A 17,427-nucleotide genomic window follows, 5' to 3' on the forward strand; every position below is an offset into this window, starting at 1 on the left:
GAAGCCGAACCTGTAGATACATCTAATGTCAAGTTGAGCTTGGTTTCAAGGAGAGTACTTTCTGTCTACAAAGATGAAGAGCAGATACAAAGAGAAAACATCTTCCATACTATTTGTGAAATACAAGGTAAAATTTGTAGCATGATTGTAGATAGTGGGAGTTGTACTAATGTAATAAGTAACCTTGTTGTTGATAAATTGGGCTTAAAAACAATAAAACATCCTGAACCATATAGATTACAATGGCTTAATGATAGTGGTGAGATGTAAGTAAACAAACAAGCCAAACTAAAATTTAATATAGGTAGATATGAGGATGTAGTTTTATGTGATGTTGTACCCATGATTGCTGGACATATACAATTAGGTAGACCATGGCAATTTGATAAAGATGCTACTCATTTTGGTTGAGAAAATAGTATTGTTTTCAGGTTTAAAGGGAAGAAGATCAAGCTGGAACCATTATCTCCTAAAGAGGTTTACAAAGACCAATTACAAATGCAACAAAGAAGAGAAGACGAAAAGCTCAAGGAAAAAGCAAGTATGGCACCAACAGCTTCACCATCCTTTGAAGAAGGTAAGAATGAGGTTGCTGATCAAGGTAAGGTTTCTAAGACTCATATTGAGTGGAAGGATCAAGGAAAAACCAAAAGAGAGGGGAAAGAAAGTGGCAAACCCGAGAGCTTGGAGAAGGAAGGGAAATCCGAAGGTTTGCGCCAATCCAAGGGGGAAAAAGAAAAAGAGAGAAAAGAAAGGTCAAGTAGCAACTTTTATTTGAGTTTAGGGGATATTAATAAGGTTATTGAGTGTAAGAAACCTTTTCTGGTCATGATTTATAAAGAAAATTATTTTAATGATCAAACTAACTTTGAAGAACTTGAATTGCCAAGTTCAATGATTTCTCTTTTGAAGGAATTTGGAGATGTCTTCCCAAATGAAATTGGACTACCACCTATTCGAGGGATAGAACATCAAATTGACTTTGTTCCTGGGGCTGCCATACCAAATAGACCAGCTTATAGGAGCAATCCTGAAGAAACAAAGCAGCTGCAAAAACAGGTAAGTGATTTACTTGACAAAGGTTATATTCGTGAGAGTTTAAGTCCATGTGCTGTGCCTGTTTTGTTAGTGCAAAAACAAGATGGTACATGGAGAATGTGTGTTGATTGTAGGGCTATAAATAACATTACCATCAAATATAGATATCCCATTCCTAGATTAGATGATATGCTTGATGAGTTGCATGCTGCTTGCATGTGTACAAAAATTTGGGAGATATTATTTGCTAATATTAAGAAGTTTGATGAACTTGTATTTCAATTATTTGTTGTGATAGTATTTGACCCAGGAGGTTGGTTTTGGTTTCAACCAAGGAAGGAGAGGATTCCCGAACAAAGGAAACCAAAACTCATGCCGAGGGGTGATGGACCTTTTCAAGTTTTGGAGAGAATAAACGACAATGCCTACAAACTTGATCTACCGGGTGAGTATAATGTTAGTGCTACCTTCAATGTTGCTGATTTGTCTCCTTTTTTTGCAGGTGATGACTTTGATTTGAGGGCAAATCCTTTTCAAGAGGAGGGGAATGATGCAAATCCGCCCGAGACCTTTCAACCTACAACCCGCTAGGGTGCTGATCCAATACAGATGAAGGTGGGGCCGATCACTAGAGCCCAAGCCAAGATGTTCAAGGATAATATTGCTGTGCTTATTCAAAGTATAAATTATAATCAAGAAGGAATGATCATGACCAAAGAACCAAGACCTGTTTTGCTGATACAAGCGCTGGAGATTGGTACGGACCCGGGTGACGGTTTTGGTACATTTTTGGAGTCCAAGAAGCATGAAATGGTTCCAATGCTTTATGGGTTCAATACATATACCTAAGAGGTCATGGAATCAAGTTAAATCAGCCTCAAATGCAATCAAAAAGGGCTTGTACGGTCAGCATCAACAATTTGGCCAAATTTGCTGTATTGCTTGATGGCTTTACTATATTTTACTGTATGAGCCCTTTCTTATTTTTCCAAGCAAGGGCAACGTGAGGAACTTCACAATAATCTTATTTGGCATCCCACAAGGACTAATTTGATGGTCATTACCAACATAGCCAAAAATTACCATTTTTAGTTTCCTAATTTGTTTTTACTTTTTGTTTTAGGAAAATACCATTATTTTTAGGTTTTTATTTATTTATTTTCTGGAAAAATAACTTTAGGAAGGTTTTTATTTTATTCTTTGCATTGTAAATTAATTAATTCCTAATTTAATATAAAGGAATTATTTAATCAAACTTAGATTAGGAAAGGAAGTATAGTTTTGGCCAACTAGGATTCTTTATGTGTGTGGCTGGTTTTTTCCTAGGGTTTTTAGGGTTTATTTTGTTTCTTTCAAAGCCTATTTAAAGGCTTATTTTTCAATAAGAATAAAACTTTGATTTGATTAAGAAAATACTTGTGAGATTAATTATCTCTTTGTTCTTTGAGAACACCTAAAACACCATTAGAGAATTGGTTGTTTTAGCTTGACTTATCAATAGGTTTTCCATCCCCTATTGTGGCGTCTACATTATACTAAGGTTTCTAACCACAGGTTGGTTAGGGGTTGAGGTCCATTCCATTAGATCTTGAACTTAATTGAGATCCAGGCTAATATAATACGGGTTTAGGAGCAGGTGATCCTAGGTTCATATCAAAGTCTCTACTAGGGGTTATTACTCATTTTTGTACTTGCTGTTTTATTTTCCAATTAAGGCTTCAATTAAAAGAAAAAATAGAATAGTAAAAATATAGTAGGAATTCTCATACCTCATTCAGAAGGATATAATCTTATAATTATCTATGGCTGTTTATGTCTCTAGCATACCCCATGATGAAATGTGGAGGAAAGTAGGAAAAATGGCCAATACTGCCGGAAGGATTCCTCTTTGGCTAATAGGTATTGTAACAGGTATTCTTGTGATTGGTTTAATCGGTATTTTCTTTTATGGTTCATATTCTGGATTAGGTTCATCCCTTTAGTAATTGGATGAACCGAGTTGTAGACATGACGTAAAAGTGTAAGAACTCAACGGTGCCCCCTCAAATCAGACAAAGAAAGAGGGGGTAGGCCTGTTGAGTTCTGAATAATCATAATAGTTTATTCGTGTAAATGGTAAAAAAAAAAATGGATCACTTTTTCCGATGTTTCAAAAAACTCTGTTTCAATTTTTTTTTTGATGTTTTTGGAAAACTCACTTCATTACTTGTTCAAAACATCCGTTCCACGATAGTATCCAATGATACTTTCAAAAATCACAAAGGAATCACTCTATTTCCCCTTTTTAGACGACACAACCACAATTATATCTATTTTTTTTTAATAAGTTTTGTAAGTTCATTGAAGAAGTTCTATTTGCTCACTAACGTTTCCTATATTTTTTGTTTGTCCACTATCACTACTTATGTTCCTCTCATTTCTTTTATACTTTGGTTTCTATTCTATGCTTATTTATCTCTTAACTTTTAGTATCCAATCGAATAGAATACTATTGTTTCATTCTATGACATTGAAATCTGACAATATTGACATAATCATACCGTTTCAATTTGGATTAAAAAACAAAGAAATAAAATACAAAGAAATAAAGAAGAGGGGAGTAAACTTAAATAGTCTTCTTCACAGTATACATACTAGGAGTGCGGTCCAAGTAATTCAATTCCTGAACTCGGGTAGAAGAAATATAAAAAAACAAGAAACTTTTCAAAAGATGCCAAGAAGAGCAAAAGTCCTTGGACATGTAATGGATCTTGAAGTACTATTTCCCCATCCCCCTGACCAAATCCACCCACATTAGGATTGCTCGTTACTGGTTGATCAAGTTTGATGGATTTTCCCTCTGAAGCAAGAATTTCTGGTCCTGGAGGGATAATATCAACCACTTGACATCCATTCGATGTATCCACTATGGTGATTTCGTATCCCCCTTTTTCTTTTCATATTATTTTACTTACTATACCCGACACCGTAGCATTATAAACATTATTATTACTCTTTCTTCCATTGGGATAAATCTGACCCCATCCCCTGTTGCCGCCTACATATATGGGATATTTTAAGAAGTGCACATCTTTCTTAGTATCGGGGTCAGGAGAAATAATAGGAAAGGTGATTTCATTATATTTCTTACCAGGAACAAGACCTATCATAATAATTTTTTTTTTTTTAGTGGAACAATAGCTCTGAAAAGACAGATTGCCTATCTTTTCTTTAATCTCGGGTGAAATACAATCGGGAGGGGCTAATTCAAACCCCTCAGGTAAAAATAAGAACAGTCCTTATGTTCAAAGCTCCTTTTTTACCATTAGCAAGAACTTTTTTCAGTTGCAGATCATAAGGAATTCGAACAACTACTTCAAATACAGTATCAGGAAGTACCGTTTGTGGAACCTCGATATCCACGGGCTTATTGGCTAAATGGCAATTAGCACATACAATATGGCCGGTCGCTTCTTGTGGATTTTCATAAACCTACTGTATAAAAATGGGATATGCATTTGAAATGGGTGCCTAAGTTATTATATATATAATGAGCAAGACAGAAATAGATCGAGTCATCTCTTCCTTTATCAAAGAAAAGGTATTTCTAGTTTGCATGGTCCAATCATTGATCCTGAAAATTTCTACAATAAAATTAGATAAGTCGCTAGTATAGTTCCCTATCTATGATTCTGCTATTTACTGAAATAATTTTACTAAAACATTAAAGGAAGCCCCCATATGGGTAGAAAGAATAAGTACAATTTTGAATGGGTTGCTTATGTACAAAGTAACAAGCATTATAATTGAATCGATCTATCATTTTTCGGTCATTCATTGAATGAAAAACGACTACAAGTGACGGAGATACACGATTTAAATAACGAAAGATCTAATATTTAAAAATGGCATCTAAAATGACTGGAAAAGTAGAAACAAAACCTGATATAATTTGATGATTATGAGCAAATCCAAAATCTTTGTAGATAGAGCCAATCATTAGTTCCTAACCGTTTGGTGAATGGAATCCTATACATAAATCAATTAATAAAAGAATAGAAAACCCATTTATTGTGTAGCTTAAGTTATATGGGAATTCTTGAACCCAAGAGTTAAGAATAACAAGTTCATTATTACCTAGAATGGAATAACCGCTTAGAATAATGAAAGAGATTATATTTTTCGAGAAATTAAAAAACATATCCGTATGATTCTCATTGTCCATTTTGATCAATTGGATCGTTTCTTTGTAGTTCCCGCGGTGAGGCTTTGGTAAATGTGTTTCCGGGTATTCCTTTATCATTTCATCCAAGAGGGAGAGTTCTTTTAATTCTATGAATTTTTTAGAATACTTTTTTCTTGAATATCATTCAAACAAATTTCGGAGTGTCTAGTATGCCACAAACTAGTAACCCAAGATTCCATACTTTTATTAAATGAGAGAAAGATCCACCAAGGCAAAAATACTATAAATGAAAGATATATAAGGGAAATGAATGCTTTCTTTTTTGCCCTTTTTTCATCTTGGAATTTTTAAATGAACTCACCTCATTTGTCGACTCAATACTACTATTTCTATTTCCATCAAGCATCAGCTCTATTACATTAGAAGTTTAGAGCCCATGAATCTATTTCCTATCTTTTATTTGTGATTCAGTAAAGTGGTTAGTCCTTGAATTTAGAAAGAATACAGAAAAAACGATACAAAAATACAATAAGAAAGAGTGCACTTCAAATTCAAAAAAAAAAAAGCAATTTCATTTTATGACTGTTCCTTGTTCGTTTGCATTTAGCTCGAATGAGCATTATGAAGAAACTTCAGTTAAGTTGTGCTATATAAGAAAGAGGATTCTTGAGTTTTCATTTTTTCCCTCTTGCCAAGAAAGTTGTCATTTTTCAGTTCTTGTTTCAAAATACTTCAATTGATACACACAAGAAATAGGCCAATTTGGCAGCTTTTTGCTCAATTTCTCGTAGAGTCAAATTCTCATTAGTACGACTTAAGGGAATGGACCCTTGGCCTCCGATTTCCATATAAAGGGCATGAAGAGCATAAATACCCTCTTTAACTTCTATTATAATGGACTGAATGTCTTTCATAAGGAATCAGAGGAAGATGCTATAATTTTTTCAAAGAAATCCCTAACGAAAAAAACAAACTATTCCTTCTTTTATATTGAATCGATCATAACCACTACCTACATTCCACGAAATTGAGCACCACAAATAGGAACTAATAAAAAGACTTGCAACTCCATATAAAGACATCACCATCCCTTTCAGAAAAAAATTATTTGCTGAGAGGGATATAAAGATATAAAATTCCTACCAAAATAACTAGAAGTTCCAACCAATAAAAATCCTAATGAACCTAAAAAAAGGATAAAGGCCCAGTAGAAATTACTCATTTTTTGAGACCCAGTTATAAGTTCTATTCATATACGGTCTGATCGCTAACTCATACTATACTAGATCTAGTTGCATTTTATTGGAATTGGGGAATAACCGAAAAAAAAAAATTTACTTTCATTTTTTTGTTTTTGAAGTAACTTTCATCCACTAGCATTGTTATGATGTGAACTTTTAGGAGTAATTCATCGAATTGCCTAGATCTAAACTAAAATACAAACATCCCTTTCATATGATATCTTATAGATATCCACATACATATATCGAATTTACATTTCAGAAATTCATCCCGATATCAATCCATTTGAAAATAGCTCTAATTCAATTACTCATATATCATGTTTACACATTCATATGAGCTTATGCTCAGAAGAAGCCACACGTTATACTATATTATAATAAATAGATAACCATGCTATGATTCACATAAGTCTTGAAAAAAAAAATTGATAAGATTTTGCCCCATCATATTTAAAAATTTTTGTTTTTTTGAACATGAAGGAATAAAGAAACCATTGCAATTGCTGGAAAAGCTAAGCCCACTAAAAGCACAAAAATAGAGGGTAAGGTGGTAAGAATTGTCATAGAATGGGTACCTCGATTTAATATTTGATTTGTACCTGTTATTTATTGTTATGTTAATCTTTTAACCTGTTATAAAGATATCTTATAATTCATGTAATAATTATATTATTATACTGAGTATACCTAAGTGAGTATATGCACTAATTAATATTATTATTAATAAATGGTATATAATGTATATATACTAAGATATAATAAAATAAGATAATAAAATAAAGATATAATAAGGAGTCTATAGACTGATATATATATTTTTAATATATTTAATCTATATTAAAAAAAAATATTTAATATATATTAAATAAAAAAGTATATTATAAGTCTGTAAAGTATATAATAGACTAGAATATACTAAGTGCGTATATAATATAATTAATGTAAATCAAAAGTGCAAATAAATAAATAAAATAAGTAAATAAATGGGGTTATTCATCTTTCTACATGCAATATACGTATGATAATTCGCTTTTTTATTATGGTCATTATTTATTTTTATTATTCTTCATTTTTGTTTTTCCCTTCGCAAAAAAAATCGTTATAATACGATCAAATGAAAGAGATCCTTAGTAAAATTGGGGATTCTTGAGGGATACAGAAAGATGCAGGACCCCCTTGCCTAATTTTATGGATGAAAGAGATAGAATTCGCTCTTTATTTTGTCTGATAGAGATTTCCTGACGGGCTATCGATAAAAAAAAGTATCTGCATGATTCTTTTTCCAATTTAATCTTATGTTACCAAAGAAAAATCCATTCTTGGAATTTTGACTTTGCTTCCTATAAACTAAATAACTACTTGGTTACCACAAAACAAGTGATAAATTTAAAACAAGTAATAAATTTTTGAATTTATTAAATCTAATAATTTATTAAAGGGCTTTTGCTTCCTCAGTAAATGTCTCGGTAGAAGCTATGATTTGTTGGAATTGAGTTTTATTCATTTTTAAGTAAGTATGTAACTCAACGAGAAATTTCCTTACCTGGCCAATTTCTAAGGAATCAACATAACCATTGGTTCCAGTATAAATAGTCATTATCTATTCTTCCACCGCAAGAGGCGCTGATTGAGATTGTTTGAGCAACTCACGTAATCGTTGACCTCTTGCCAATTGATTCTGAGTAGCTTTATCGAGATCATAAACAAATTGTGCAAAGGCTTCTAATTCTGCGAATTGCACCAATTCCAATTTTGATTTTCCAAATACTTGTTTCATGGCTTTAATTTGAGCTGCAGACCCTACTTTGTATACAAATATACCCACATTAATAGTAGGTTTGATTCTGACATTGAATAGATCGGCGCTATTGGTAAAGCAGTTATTCTTCCTTCACCTAAATGAGAACTTGATTTAGTAGCTCTTTCCAAAAGGCATGAATGCAAATAAAAAACATCTCCCAAATAAGCTTCTTGGCTCGGTGGTCTCCGTAATAAAAGATACATTTGGCGAAAAGCCTGTGCTTGTTTTGAGATCATCATAATTAATTGAAGTGTGTTGTTCACGATACATAAAAATATTTCACCAGAGCAGCTCCTATATCAGGAGCAAGGTATTGTAATGTAGCCAGAGAATCGGCCTTTCTTGTAAAGTAGTCACCACCTGAGTCACAGAAGATGCTTTTTGACCAATAGATACATAAACGCAAATTACATTTTGCCCTTGTTGATTGAGAATTGTATCTGTGGCTACTGCTATTTTATCGGTTTTCCTATCCCCAATAATTAATTCTCGCTGACCACGTCCTATAGGAATCATCGAATCAATAGCAATAAGTCCTGTTTGAAGAGGCTCACAAACCGAACATCCCAAAATAATACCCGGGGTGGGAGATTCAATTAACCGGGATTCAGAAGCTGAAATTTCAACTTTACCATCAATAGGTTTAGCCAGAGCATTTATAACACAGCCCAAAAAAGCCTCACTTACCGGGATCTGAGCAGTTTTTGTTGTTGCTTTTATGGAACTTCCCTCTTGTGTCATCAAACCATCACCCATTAACACAACACCGACATTATTTGATTCCAAATTTAGAGCAATGCCTATCGTACCTTCTTCAAATTCTACTAATTCCCCCACCATTACTTTATCAAGATCATAAATATGAGCAATGTCGTCGCCTACTTGGAGTATAATACTAGTATTTAAAATCTTTACTTCTCCATTATATTGTTCAATACGTTCATGAATAATGTTACTAATTTCATCTGCTCAAATAGTTACCATGAGTATATCTTAATTCTTTATTTTTGTTTGAAAGAAAAGTAATGACTGCAGTAGAAAGACTAACCCTTTATTTATTTCATCGTTCCAATCATGCCAGTATTAGTATTGATGGTACGTAAATGTAACTCTGTGTTCAAACAACTATTCAGAGTTCCTAGAGCTCTTTGTAAGGCTTGTTGGAAAACCCATTGTCGAACTTGATTAATAGATTTTTGTTGTTCAAAATGAATGGTTTCATTTTTGTAATTTTCTAATTGTTCCTAGGTTTTCTAAGTTGAATTCATCAAATTCAATTTTTCTCATTCTATTTTAGAGTGTCCATTCGCTCGAAACTACTCCACTTCCATTTCTACTTTCACCAAGCGGGATTGGGCTTTTTCCAGCCGTTCCATGGCCCCTTCTGTGTAGTTCTTTTCAATTTTGAATAGTCTTCAGGATCTACAGCTTTTGATTATCTAATAAAGCACTTAATGAAGTAGATTACCTTTCCATTCATTTCAAAACTTCCATGATACCTTCCCGAACCAAACATGAATCTTTCGATTCATTTGGCTCTCATGCCCAATTACTTATGTATGGGGGAAGCTCCCTAGGTTTTTTTAATGTAATGAGCCTATCCTTTTATCTCTATTCATATTTGTGAATGTATACAAATTGATCACTAATCCAAGAACACAGTATTCAGAGGACTCTTCTGACCAAAGAAATAATTGTCAACAAAGTAGTTTTTTTTTTTTTTTTCAAATCCAAAGAATTCTTTTTACTTTATACACAGGTCATCAATTCAGCATTGGATAAAAAAGATAAAAAAAAAGGGGTGACATATCTATTTTTCTAATATTTATAAATCAAATACAAATAACTGGCTCAAATCATTTTTTTATCGACATGAGTGTTTTATATCAAAAAAAAAAATTCCAACTCTTTGAAATCATTTATGGATTAACAAATTCTATATTAACATAGTAGTAGAAAGAGTACCACGCTGCATCTGGACTTCAAATGGTTTAGCTTTAACCTTGTTAACAATCCCACATTATTGGTTATTTACCAATGAATCACGAAATGCTATGGTTCTTAAATATGATTTCTTAATTTATTCAGAAGTAACTTGCAAAATCGTGCACCTTTTCAAGTTATAACGAAAAAAAGTGCAGTTGGTTGGATCTAGCCTATTTTTTAAATAAATAACTCGTACACACTACCTTTCCAAAAAAAACCAATACACTAAAGAGTACACTTAGATTTATTGGATTTGTTGCTAAAATATCGGTGTTAAACTTGAAACTCCCAGCGAATGGCTAATAACCCAAGGAAAGGAAAGAATCGGTTACATTTTTCATATGATCTCCTCTTCCTTTTTCCTATAGATAGACTAATTATCTATATTTTTTTATTATATTATTTTTCTAAATTAAATAGGAATAATGTAAAAGTCTAAACAAAGGGATTCGCAAATAAAAGCGCTAATGCCATAACCAGTCCATAAATTGTCAAAGCTTCCATAAAAGCCAGACTAAGCAATAAAGTATCGTGGCAGTACCTTGCCCAACCCGAGGTCCAATAGAAGCAAGCCCAACAGCCAATCCAGCAGCAATAACAAAACTGTAGAAATCAGTGGATTCATGATAAATTCCTCATAAAAAACAAAGAAAATAAAGAAATAGTTAATGATACAATCAACCAATGAATTATGGCTTACTTATTCTATCGCTAAGATTTAACCATTCAAAGTCACTAAAAACCCTGAATTGAAATAATAATATTCTTTAAGCAATAGAACTGCTTCAATATTTTCCTATCTATGTAATTTTTGTTAATTCGTATGACTTTTGTTTGGCGAGTTCTTTCTTTTTTTTTTTTTTTTTGGGAACCATTCTTTGAATTCTTTGTTCTTTTTTGTAATTTAAATTCATTCAATATTCAAAAAAATTACAGTCAAAATGGAAGGACTTATATTGGAATCCCTATCAAAATATTGGAATGCCTATCGAAATTCATAACACAATAGTAAGGCAAATTAAATATATCTTTAATTCATATATACCAAGTTAATATCGAATATCACATATACATGTCTTTGTTGAAAAGAGGTAATCTTGCCACCTTGTGCAAACCAAAATCCACCAAGGTTTGCACCCTTTTTCTTTCTTTAAAAGAAATATTTTGTTGAATGACCTAATGCAATATTTATGCCTATGTTTTTTGTTCCTTTTAATGTCTTTTTGAATGCTTAAGTTTTATTGTATTTATCTTAGGAATTGTCTCTTTGTTGGGTATTGATTTTATTTTGTAAAATGACTATGTGCTGGAAACACAACATAGGTCCATTGTTGGGGCTGACATTCTCTGTGCTTTTAGAATTAGTGTGCTGTCTAGTTTTGTGCGGCCTACTCTAACATCTTCTCTTCATCTTCTTCTTCTTCCTTAAAAACAAAAACCCTAACAATCCTAAATATCACCATACCAAAAACAAACACAAAAATCACCTAAACATCAAATGAAAAATCGGATTAAAGGTTATGCACAAGACTAACACCTTGTGTACAACACTCTTGGTCAAGTGAACCCCAAACCACACCAACCTCCAACAGTCTTTCCCCCATAACGTAAACTAACTATTCGTATCTTAGATTCAGTTGGATTCTATAATCATTCTTCGAAACATACATAAGAATTGTCTTATAACGATTAGATTACATACATCTAGTTCGACCCCCCCTCCTCCTCTAATCAACCCCTTTTTTTAATAAATATCCTTTTTGTAAACCCTTATCTTCTATTTTTACTTATCATTATCCCCCATGAGTACAATCAATCTAACTGACAAATTCGTTACATAATCATTGCATAGAAATATCGGGATTGAGTTGATCGAAGTTCATATAATTTATTATTTATTAATTTTTTTGGGTCAATTGGTGAATTGAATGAACAAAACAATATCAATAGAAAGGGAGTATTCATTGGAGGGTGGTATAAATCGACCAAACAGGAATTTGAGGAAAAAGATCTTTTAGATCTCTTTCCTTCTTTTTTTTCCTTTTTTTTACAACTCCTTAACTTAATATCGTAATATTCTTTTTACTATTACTATAGATTGTATATACTTTATTCTTATTTCCATCTTATTTGTATACTTTTCTTCCTTAAGTCCAAATGGATTACTTTGAGACACGTAGACATGCCGTCAGGCTAAGCTAAAAAAAAGACTATGTCAAAAACTAATCAATGATGACCTTCCATGGATTCGCCTGTATAAGCCGTAGCTAAGGTTGCAAAAATAAGAGCTTGAATGCCACTTGTAAATAATCCAAGGAACATGATAGGTATAGGAACCACTAAAGGTACTAAAGAAACAAGAACAACAACTACTAATTCATCGACTAATATATTGTATTGGTTGAATGTATTTACCAAAATAACCCAATCCCTTTTTTGAAAGGCCCGCATAGAAATATGCTACTGACGTGAGTAAAGCTAAAGCAACAGTAGTATTTATATCATTTGTGGACATGGCTAACTCCCCATGAGGTAACTATATGATTTTCTAAGGTAAAATAGCCCCTGACCAATTCGAATAAAAATTAAATAAAAACATATTCCAACAAATGGAACCCAGGGACCTCATTCTTCTCCAATCCATGTTTTGTTCACGTCTCGAATGAATTCAAGGACATTCTGAATACCATCTCATTTTTTATTTGCATACTTGCATTGGATATTTTGAATACCTACTAATCGTATAATATCCTCAGTTATTTTTATCTCTCTTATGCGAGTTAGAAATAGTAACCGATTCAATAAATCTATTCTATGGAGTTCCAAAAATAATTTACTTATCTTATTATTAATCAAGAATTTTGTATATAGCTAGAATGGCCCTAACAAATAGAAAATACTAATTTGTTAAGAATTAATCGAATTGAATCCATAGCGTCATCATTTGTTGGAACCGAAATATCTGCTAGATTTGGATCACAATTTGTATTGTTGGAATGCCCAAAGTCATACATTCATGAAGAGCTGTAGATTCTTGTTGCTGATCAATAATTCTTACAATATTAGGCAATCCTGTTATATATTTAATCCCGCCGAGATATGTTTGCAAGTGAGATAATTGTCTCTTCAACAGCACCGCATCCCTTTTCGGAAGACGATTGAGTCTCCCCATCTTTTGTTCCATTCTCAAGTCCCTGAATTTATGAAGTCTCATTTCTATAGTATACCAATTAATTAACATACCATCTAGCCTTTTTTTATTAACATAATGACACCGAGCCTTTATTGCAGCCCGTGCTACCGAATCTACTACTTTATTTTTAGTACCAACAATTAAGAATTGTTTTCCCCTACTTGTAGCATCAAAAACTAAATCACAAGCTTCTGCCAAAAATCGAGCAGTTCTAGCATGATTTATATTATGAATACCTTTACGCCTCGCAAAGATATAAGGTGCCATTCGAGGATTCCATTTCCTAGTACCATGACCAAAATGAACTCCTGCTCCCATCATCTCTTCCAAATTGATGGTCCAATATCTCCTTGTCATTTCTCCCCATACTTCTTCTGTTTTTTATTTTTTCATTGAAAAAAAAAAAAAAGAGAAGCTAAAATAGAAATAAATAATTGATCCAACGGAACCTTCTCTTCTACCGAAGATTGGCCATTGATACACGATCCAGACCATTCATTTTTTTTCTATTCGTTATTATCGTTATTTCTATTACCAAATTAAATGACCACAATGCAAATAGAAAAAAGGATGAATTTGCTTTTAAGAATCATTAAATCCTAGAAACGATTTTTTTGATATATCATATAAATTATTTGAAATGCAAAAATCAAATAATTCTCTGTGGTCCAACAAAATGTCTTTCATTTCCCACTCAAATAAATTCTTCTTTTTCATTTCCAAAGGAATGTTATGATGCTGCCTTGAATGGTGCACTAATCTTTTGAATTCAGTCCCAACGGTTATCATCCCCCATAGAACAATGTTCTCTTTTAGACCATTTAACCAATCGATATGGCCACATAGAGTAGCTTTGCTAAAACGGGAGCAGTTTCTTGAAAACTCACTTCGGATATGAAAGTTTGAGTATTTAAAGATGCTTTCGCTATTCCCAATAATATGGCTCTATAACAAATCACTTCTTCCAAAGCATTCCCCATTCATTCCGCTCGCAACAATCTAATTTGTTCTCCTGGTGAAAAAACATTAGACATTCCATATTCTAAAATCAGCACTTTTGATGTTATTTGACAATAATTTCTATATGTCTATTATGGATCTGCACCCCTGAGATTGATAAACCTTTTGTATCTTATTAACCAATGAGATATGACTTTACACTATAGTTAGCTCAGCACCAATCAAGAATCCCCAACGAATTCTAAGAACCCTTGTTATATGTTCGTTCCAGCTCTCAACCCTTTTTTCTAGGTTCATCGATATTGAATCAATCAAACGCAATTCTAACACTTGTTCCACTTTTGGAAGACCCTCTGTTATATCACCAGATCTCGATTTTTAGTATATAAATGTAACTAATGTATCTCCTTTGGAAAGTATTTCTCTATAATGGCCATGAACAGTTGCTCCTGGAGTGGCGAAATAAGTCTTTGCCTATCTTATTACTACAGAGTCAATTTGAACAATTATAACTTGGCTCGATTTTAGGTACAACCCTTTTTTACCTATACATACATTTTCACAAATAAACTACCCCAGGCTAATTATTTTAGTTGTTTCTAAACAATAGTTATGATCATAATTATGATGGAGAAATGCCAATTTAAGTTGAATGGATTCAAAAGGATGTTGTTGCATGGAGTGGAATTATAAATTTTCCCGTTTTCATCCCTTAAACAATATTCATAAAATTCCAACAGCAGTATTCATATTTATAGAGATATTGTTGCATTTGTAAAAAAAAAGTAACAAACCATAAAATGTAATTGTATTATAATTAATTTTTACATTGAAATTCTATTAAATACTAATGAAGTGTAGTAATTTCTAGTAATTATAGTTATAAAGTTGAACATTTGTTATTATGTTTATTATATTGTTATAAATATTATAATGATAAGTTTATAATGAATAATGCTAAGTTGTCTACTTGAATCTCCAAATATTCCTATTACTTTATTCTATTATTCTAATCAAATCAATTAGAAATCAACAAAAGAAAATGTAAATGGACCTAACCCATTGAATCATAACTATATCCACTATTCTGATATTAAAATTCGATTAGAGATAAAATTGGAATAGTGGATCCTTTTTTTTCATTTTCATATTTCTTTGGACTAGGCGAGAATCTTTCAATATTTCAGATTAAATCTTCTTGTTTCTAGATGTTGTATAGGAATTTCATTCCCTTCCCTTACTTTACAGTGAAAGATTTATTCCAAGCACAATATACATAAGAGGCGTTTAAAACACCTTTCATTGATTCCAACACACAAGACAATATCACTTTCTATTTTATTATATATATTTCATAATTTATAAGTATCTATTTTAGATATGTAGATAGATATCTATCAGATCGTGGTTTCATGTAACAAATATTTCCATTCATATGGATACATACAATATTTTTTTTTCTGATAATCGGATGGAAAATGGATGCAAGAAAGAGACTTTTGTTTATAGGCTCCTATTATTAAATTCAATACCCTATTAATTTAATTAAATATAAATAATAGAGTAAAATAAATAGAATAGGAAGTTTATTAAAAGAAAATGAATGAGTAAAATAGAAAGTAATAAAATATATGATACTATAGTAGTTTAAGACACATACAAATTCTTATTTTTATTAATTTTCATAATGGGATTCAAGAATAAGATTAGTTGATGGAACGAGAGGGATATATCTAAGGATCTATCGGTAGGGAGAAAAGGGATCACTTCTTTCTTGAATAGTTATTTTCAAATCAAATAAAAAATGCATCTATCTGGTTGATGAGTCATAAGACAATTCATGGTTCAGGTGGTTATTAAGAATAGGAAAGGATAACCGAATTGAGTTCAGGGATTTTACTTTACTAGGTCGAGTTAGAGACCAATAAATTTTTTTATATTCGAAACCTATTCAAAAGAAGGGGCAGTGGACGAGAAATCAGATCATACATAAATGATAGAAGCCCCAACGTTCTGAAAATGCTACGAGGTGCTCGAAAATGGTTGAAGTAGTTGAATAAGAGGATAACTACGACTATAGCCCTTGGAAAATTTACAAAGAAGAAAATGATTTATTTGATAATATGGATGACTGGTTACAGAGGGACCATTTCATTTTTGTAGGTTGGTCCGGTCTATTACTCTTTCCTTGTGCCTATTTTTCCTTAGAGGATTAGTTTACAAGTACAACCTTTGTAACTTCATGGTATACCCTTGGATTAGCAAGTTCCTATTTGGAAGGCTGCAACTTTTTAACCACCGCAATTTCTACTCCTGCTAATAGTTTAGCACACTCTTTGTTGTTATTATGGGCCCTAAAGCACAAGGAGATTTTACTCGTTGGTGTTAATTAGGTGGTCTGTGGACTTTTGTTGCTCTCCATGGTGCTTTCGGACTAATAGGTTTTATGTTACGTCAACTTCAACTCGCTTGATCTGTTCAATTACGACTTTATAATGCAATCACATTCTCCATTCCAATTGCGGCTTTTGTTTCTGCAATCTTGATTTATTCGCTAGGTTAGTCTGGTTGGTTCTTTGCACCAAGTTTTGGTGTACCGTCTATATTTCAATTCATCCTCTCTTTCCAAGGGTTTCATAATTGGACATTGAACCCATTTCATATGATAGGAGTTACTGGGGTATTGGGCGCTACTCTGCTATGTGCTATTCATGGTGCTACCGTAGAAAATACTTTATTTGAACATGGTGATGGTGCAAATACATTCTTGGCTTTTAACCCAACTCAAGCTGAAGAAGCTTATTCAATGGTCACCGCTAACCGCTTTTGGTCCTAAATCTTTGTTGCTTTTTCCAATAATCGTTGGTTACATTTCTTTATGTTATTTATACTAGTAACCGGTTTATGGATGAGTGCTCTTGGAGTAGTCGGTCTAGCCCTAAATCTACGTGCCTATGACTTCATTTTTTAGGAAATCCGTGCAGTGGAAGATCCAGAATTTGAGACTTTGTACATAAAAATATTCTCTTAAACGAAGGTA

The 17,427-nt window shown here is 32.5% G+C and overlaps 2 pseudogenes; both read right to left on the reverse strand.

The window, feature by feature from the left end:
- Positions 1–7,879: 7,879 nt before the first annotated feature.
- LOC132804155 (ATP synthase subunit alpha, chloroplastic-like) lies at positions 7,880–9,232 on the reverse strand (annotated as a pseudogene).
- Positions 9,233–13,116: 3,884 nt separating this feature from the next.
- LOC125419430 (small ribosomal subunit protein uS2c-like) lies at positions 13,117–13,784 on the reverse strand (annotated as a pseudogene).
- Positions 13,785–17,427: the final 3,643 nt, after the last annotated feature.

Source organism: Ziziphus jujuba, chromosome 6, assembly GCF_031755915.1.
Source record: "Ziziphus jujuba cultivar Dongzao chromosome 6, ASM3175591v1".
Taxonomy (NCBI): domain Eukaryota; kingdom Viridiplantae; phylum Streptophyta; class Magnoliopsida; order Rosales; family Rhamnaceae; genus Ziziphus; species Ziziphus jujuba.